A 7,524-nucleotide genomic window follows, 5' to 3' on the forward strand; every position below is an offset into this window, starting at 1 on the left:
GCAACCCCATGGTGAGTATTTTGAGGACCCGCCAAGCTGTCTTCCAAAGTGGCCACATCCCCACCAGCAACATCTGAGGATTCCCGGTGCTCTGTGCGCTTGCCAGCACTTGGATTTGTCCATTGCTTTTGGTTCTAGTTTTGCCATTCAGATAGGTGGCACATTATATTTAGATGCAGCAAAACACACGCGTGCTCACATGCACACACTTGCGCTAAAATGCGGCCCCCTGGAGAAAAGGCGGATGTTCAGATACGCGCTAAACAAAGAGTAAAATGTTAATCACGGGAACTCGGTATTGGGTCTTTAACCACCAAATCCTTCCAGCTCTTCAATGCATTTGAATATATTATAATAAAAGGTTGGAAAAAATAATCCAAGGGTGGACTAGAGATAAAACAAGACCAGCGTGGGGCTGGTACTGGTTGAGGCTTGGGGAAAAGGTGGCAGGGCTTGGAGAGGCTGTTCCACTTTCTTCTGTTCCATGTGTTGGAGATACTCCGTGATAAAGAGTCAGAAAACAGTCACGCTGCTCCCCCAGCAGTCACAGTCGCTGCACGAGCCCGGAGGCCCGCCTTCAGGCAGCCACCAGGAGACATGGGGATACACGTCTACACGGAGACCCACACACACGTCCACAGCGGCCAAAAGGTGGACACAAACCTAGTGTCCATCCACGGACACATGTGTCCCTCCACACGTGGGAGCATCACTCAGCTGTGAACAGGAGAGCAGCCCTGACACCCGCTCCCACGGGGCTGGACCCTGAGAGCACGGTGCTCAGGGAGAGAAGCAGACACAGAAGGACACACAGTGTGTGACTCCACTCACAGGAGGTCCCTACGGTTAGAATGGTGAATTTTGTTATGTGTTATGTCCTTTAATGTTACGTTACCCTGGAATTTTTCTAACAATGAGGAAGTCCAGGAAACAGGCTGGGGTCTTGGTAGGATCAAACGGTCAGTCCCCCCACGGACAGTGTGGCCGCGTCTTCTGAAATGACGAAGGGCTGGATCGCTGCCAGGGGTTGCTCCGCGACTACTTGCTCATGTGGGGGACCACGTGGCTGCCCCTGGCACAGGAAGCCAGGCGGAAACACCCTGGGAGTGCCCTAGAGAAGGGAGTAAGCCAACCGCAGCACATCCCAGCCACGGAGTACCGTGCAGTCCCGCAAAAGAACAGGTGCCCCATATGAGCTCATGTGCCGTGAACTCGGGCAGATGTGAGGTGCAAAGGCAGGAGGTTCACATGCTGCAGCCTGGGTGGCAAGCAGGATGGGAGTGGGGGTCGGCCGACAGAGATTCCTCTGGAAGGATGTCCCGGGGAACTGTGGGAGGGAGATGTTACTCTGGGCACATAGACATAAAATTGACTGTCTTAACCGTTTGTGAGAGCACAGCTCAGCGGCGTTAAGCACACTCACACTGTTGTGCCGCCATCCCCACCACCGTCTCCAGGACTTTCTCATCTTCCCAAACTGAAACTCTGTCTCCATGAAACACTGACTCCCCAGCCCCAGCCCCAGCCCCACCATCTACTCTCAGTCTCTATGGATGTGACTCCTCCAGGGACCTAGTGTGAGTGGAATCAGACAGTGTGTGTCCTTCTGGGTCTGGTTCTCTCCCTGAGCATCATGTCCCCGACATGGTCCACCCACGTTGGAGCAGGTGCCAGAATCTCCTTCTTCAGGCTGAGTAACATTCCACCGTTTGGATGGACCACATCTGTTTATCCACCGTCTGTCGATGGACATGTGGGTCATTTCCACCGTTGGCTACTGTGAATATGATACTGTGAATGTCCACGCATGGGGAGGCAGGTACTCGATCAGGTCTTGGCTTCCAGGTCTTGTGTGCACACCTGGGAGTCGAGCTGCTGGGACAGGTGGGGATTCTGTTTAACTTTTGTAGGAGCTTCCAGGCCCTTCCGTGGCAGCCGCCCTCTGGCTGTACTTTTGACTTTTTAGTTTTAAAGAAGGGAAGGAACTAAACTTAAGTCATCACAGAGAAACAAATCAGCAAGTTTTAGACCGTGGGAAACTTAACAGGAAAAACGACCAGGTTTCATGAAAAATGAAAAAAAAAAAAAAGCAAAGAACAAAAATCCCCACCAAACCACAGGAAAAAAAATTAGAGAGAGAGAGAGAGACTTGAAGCTGAAAATGAAGACACAAGTGACATCAGTTACACTTTCTCAACTCATCCATCCATCACGGGGCCCGTGGGCCCCCAGGCTGGGCTGGGTGATGAGGGTCAGCAGCGGCTGGGACACCGTGGGCACCGGAAACCCTCGAGTGAGTGAGTGCGTGCGGCGACGAAGGGGAGAAAGCTTCCCAGTGCCGTGTGTGTCTGCTCCGGACCCCTCAGGACCCTGGGTTCCCACCTCCAGCGCCGGGGTCCTGGACCTACCTTAGGCCTCAGGGGCCCACCTGTGAGATGGGCCACTCACTCCAACTCAGGGAACCTGGGGGGCTGGGGAAACCCTCTCAGGAGGGGAAGGGCAGACAGCCAGCCCAGCGGAGGCAGGGGCCCTGGCCCCAGGGGCCGCCGCCCCCTCCTCCCTGGTGCTCTCGCGCTTCTCCCTCCTGGCCTGAGTGGCGGGGTTGGTGGAGGCTTTGGGCAGCACTTACCAGAATCGAATGCCTGGGAGGGAGCGCACCGGTCAGCAGCCCCCGCCCCAGGAACGTTGGCTCGTTGCTCAGCTGGGCCTTGGGAACCAGAGACGTGGGGGCAAGCTTGCCATGCAGCTAGGATGGCACAGGACTGAAATTCTGGGACATCGCTGGGCATGAGTCCCCATGCTACTGTTGGGGAAACCGAGGCTCAGGGGAACGCTGGATCAGGGGGCATGAAAGGCCCACCACCCAGTGCTACCCATCTGTGCATGGCAGCCTGGAGCATGTGGCCTGGGCTGGTGGTCACTTTGCTGCAGCCCTGCCGTCCTCTCGTCTTCCGTCCCCAGAAAGGCTTCCATCTCACCCAGGGCCTTTGCACCTGCTCTTCCCTGAGTGGCCATGTAACTCCCTCCTTCACTCATTCAGGTTGTGGCTTCAGGTCACCTCCTTAGAAGCTCCTCCCTGACCCTTGTGGCTAAGCCCCCACCCCCGACGCATGTGCATGCGTGCGCGCACACACACACACGCGTGTGCCCCCCCCCACTGACCCTATCAACCCAGGCTGCAGGATCCCGCAAGGGTCTGCACGCTGTGGTTCTAACGCATCAGCATGAGGGGGTGTGGAGTATTTACATGACTGCCTTCTCCACCTTCTCCTTGGGGAAGCTGGAGGCCCCCTGCCACAGGCCACCCTCAGAGCGACGGTGACAATCATAGTTGGCATATGCTGGTCAGAGGTTCATCTCTTGCTGGCCTGGAGGCTAATGTCCTTTCTCCTTCTCACCATCCTCCATTTGCCAGCGCAGATGCTGGGCTCAGAGAGGTTTCTGCATCCTGGCCCACAGACGTGTGGCCATGGAGAACAGGGTCAGCCACCCACTCTGTCACAGGCCAGGGAACAAACACGTTCAGCTTTGTGGCTGTATGGACTCTCCCAACTGCTCAGCTCTGCCTGCTGTGTCTCCAAAGTAGCCACAGATGGTGCTTAAAGGAATGTGTGTGGCTGTGCTAACAAAACTTGAATGGACACCAAAATGTGAATTTCATATCATTTTCATGTGTCACAAAATAAGTTGTTTTCTGATCGTTTCGTCACTCACTTAAAATGGAAACGTCATTCTTGGCCGGATGCTGTCCTCATGCAGGCGAGCTTGTGGGCCAGTCTGCAGGGCCCTCGAGGCAGTGTCACTCTGCACTCCAGCGCTGAGCTGTGAAAGGCTGTACTTCTCTGGAGGCTGTGTGGAGGACAGACTCTAAAGTGGCCCGAGGTCCACCTCCTTGGTGGCGTTCACTCTCCTTGAGGGGGTAGGTGTCTGGATGTCATTTCTCTGTCAGGAGAAATCACACACACCAGACCTGCATACCCTCCCTGTGGGTTTGGAGAAGCCCATGTGGAGGCAGGAGGCAGCCTCAAACCAACAGTCAGGAAAATACAGGGTCCCTTGTCTTACAACAGCAAGGAAGTAGTCAATCTAGACCCCTCCCTGGTCAAGCCTCCCCCTGAGCTTTCAACCCTCAGCAAACACCAGTGATGGAGTCTGAGCAAGGACTTGGCTTTCAGAAGCTGTGAGCTAACCACTTAAAAATGTTGCTTTAAGCCTCTGTGTTCAGGGAAATTTGTTATGCAGCCATAGCTAACCAGCACAGGCTGGATGTGGGACCACCCCAGCCTCTGCCATCATTCAACCATTGATCATTTTACATTCAGCATGCATTTATTGAGCACTACTGTATACCATGTGTTCATTTCTTGATGTGCAACCTCCCCAGCCCAAGTGGGGTGGCTAACCAGCCTTACCTGGGGTGGGGGTACTCTACTGCCAAGGCTATGCCCCCTGCTTCTGATCCAGTCCAGAGGGTCCTCACCGCATTGGCTGACCCCATACACCCCATTGGCTAACATCGTGGGGTTCTGATCCTATTGGCTGACTGCATAAAACCATGTGATCCCAGCTCGGCCAATCAGGGCATTCCATTTCCTGGCCACAGAGATTGTTTCAACAAGGACATGTGACCAAGGCTGGGCCAATCAGAATCTTCCCTGGGACTTTAGATGCTTCTCTTGGGGAAGAGGTGCTGATCTTCTGCCAGGGCTGATAAGCTGATGGGGGGGATTTGGTCTGGAGCTGCTGGCACCATCTTTGTCCCAGATGGACAAAGAGAGGGAGATGTCCCCATCTGGGGAGATTCTTTTTTTTTTTTTTTCCCATCTGGGGAGATTCTTGAGGCAAAAAGCGAAGAAGGAGGATGGCAGAGCTGAGCATCAGAGAATTGGACAAATCCTCGTGACTGTTTGAGGGTCCTGGGTCTAGGTGAATCTGAAACCAGCTGGACCAATGGATCTCAGTCAGGGGTGGTCCTGCCCCCAGGAGACATTGGGCAACATCTGGGGACATCTGTGGTTGCCAAGACTGGGGGGCTCCTGGCATTGAGTGGGCAGGGGGCAGGAATGCGGCTCCACACAGAGCACCATCTGGTCCCAAATGTCAGCAGTGCTGAGGGGGAGAACCCTGAGTTAATTCTACCCCTGGACCTTTCAGTTCCATTAGTAAAAAATTCCCATTTAAAAGAAAAAAACAAAAAAACAAAAACACCAGTTTCAGTTGCAGTTTCTGTCACTCGCACCCAAAATATTGTAACCAATCTAGGCATTAAGACTCAAGCAGGGGGTTTTGGAAGTAGAAGCTGTAGGTGGCTGGCCTGGGTGGGCTTCACCCCACAGAGTGGGATGGGAGGACACGGTCAGGCCTCATACTATGATAATTTTTTGAAGAGCCTTAATTTTAGATTTAGAGAAAAGTTGCAACGATGGTACGAGGAGTTCCTGTATCCCGGTGCCCGCTTTGCCCTGTACTAACATCTTACGTGAGTATAGGATGTTTGTCCTCGATACAATATTATCATTTAAAGTCCTCATTTTTTTTTTCAGATTTAGCTATAGTTTTTCCCTAATGTCCCTTTTCTGCCCCGAGACTCCATCGGGATCTCACATGACCTTTCGTTGTCACATCTCAAGCCCTTCTGGGCTGTGACAGTGTCTCAGACTTTCCTTGTTTCTGATGACTGGATCCTTTGGGGAGGACTGGCTGGGTATTTTGTAGACGGTGCCTTGTTTGGGGTTTCTTGGGTGTTTTTCTCAAGGCTGGACCAGCAGGCTGGGCTTGGAGAGGAAGACCACAGAGATGAAATGCCTTCTTCCCCCATCACATCAAGGGTCCCTGCTATCCACATGGCCGATCACAGACAAAAGGCAAAGAGGCTCTGAAGTGCCTTTGCAACTTCAGGCTTCGATGATGACCCGGCTGCGACACCTAGCACTCGTCTGATTCCCACAGTTGATTGCCTTCTTCTTTTTTATCTTGATGAAATTCACATAATGTGTAATTAACCATTTTAAGGTGTACAAATCAGTGGCCTTTCACGATTCACCTTGTGCAACGACCACTTCTTTCAAACATTGTCGTCAGCCCCTAAAAACATCAGGTCCCCGTTAGCAGTCACTCTTCCTCCTCCCCAGCCCCTGACGACCAGGAGCCCCCTCCCTGTGTCTGGGGACTGGCCTGTTCTGGACACCTCACATCCATGGACTCACACACTGTGTGTCCTTCTGTGTCTGCTTCTCTCCCCGAGCATCATGCTCTCAGGGTCTGTCCACGTGGGAGCGGGTGTCAGTGCCGCTCTCCTGTTCATGGATGAGTGCTATTCTCGTGTGTGGCTGGACCACATTGTGTGTCCATCATCCACTGATGGACACCAGGGTTGTTTCCACTTCTTGGCTGTTGTGAATCGTGCTATGAAAATTTTTTTCCTTTTAACGTTTTTACCATAAAATCCCCAAGCTTATATGGGTCCTTGACAAATTCTCACAAAAACCCTCCGAGGGAAGTAAGTACAATTTTCCCTATTTTGTAGATGGGGACACTGAGGCAGGTAGAGGTTAAGTAACTTGCCTGTGCTCACACAGCCACTGGGTAGCAGGGCTGGGATTTGAACCCAGGAAGAGTTAGCCTTATGTTCTGCTGCTGGAGCTCCACTCTGCTGGTCATTCTGGAAGCCCAGGGGACATGAGATGACCAGCAGGGGAGGAACTGGCTTCAATACCCATCCCCAGATTCTAACCTGTTGGAACTCAGATTCCTGCCATTGCCCTGAAGATTGTGATGGGGACACCTGACCCGGGTAGTCTGTCTTCTTCCTAAGCCTGGGGGATGGAGACTGGTGGTGGTGGGGATCCCACAAAGTTCTCCAAATGCTCCCAATGCCCCTCAGGAGCCTGGTTACTTGCGTGCCACCGGGGTCTGAACATGAGTCAGCTGGGCCCTGGCTGGCTTGGAATTTCCCCGTAGGGCCGGACTGATCCAAGGTGAAGGTTCAGGAAGTCCCAGCACAGGTGACATCAGTGCTCAGGGCTGGCCATGGTCTACCCCCGGGAGGACATGCTGGGGGAAGATGGGGCACTATCCACCTGCTTGGACCCTCACCTGGCACTCATGTAGCAGGAACCTGCCCAGGAAGGGCCAGCACTGCAGTCAGAGCCCTGCACTGCAGCGGTATCCCACTCCCCTGTGACCTGGGAGCATAACAATGTCCCTTGTGGCCCTGGCGCCTGGCACCCGGATGATGAATGTTTAGCGGATGAGTGCATGGCCGGATGAGTGCATGGCCCCAAGCCTGCGGTCAGCCTCTCTCCCTCCCCCTCCCCCACCCTGAAGCCCACCCACCCCTCCTGAGCTTACCTGCACCCCTCCTCGTGCCCTCCCCTCCTTGCCCCTGCCCTAGCTGCCTCTCTGCTGGTGCTCTAAATCCTCCCTGGATCCCTGCGGCCCTGGGGACAAAGCCAAGCTGAGTCCCCCTCTGATGCAGGGTTGGGGCTGAGGGGCATCCTGAGGGTTCTCACCTCCTCCCCCAAC

Source organism: Camelus ferus, chromosome 22 (assembly GCF_009834535.1).
Source record: "Camelus ferus isolate YT-003-E chromosome 22, BCGSAC_Cfer_1.0, whole genome shotgun sequence".
Lineage (NCBI taxonomy): Eukaryota > Metazoa > Chordata > Mammalia > Artiodactyla > Camelidae > Camelus > Camelus ferus.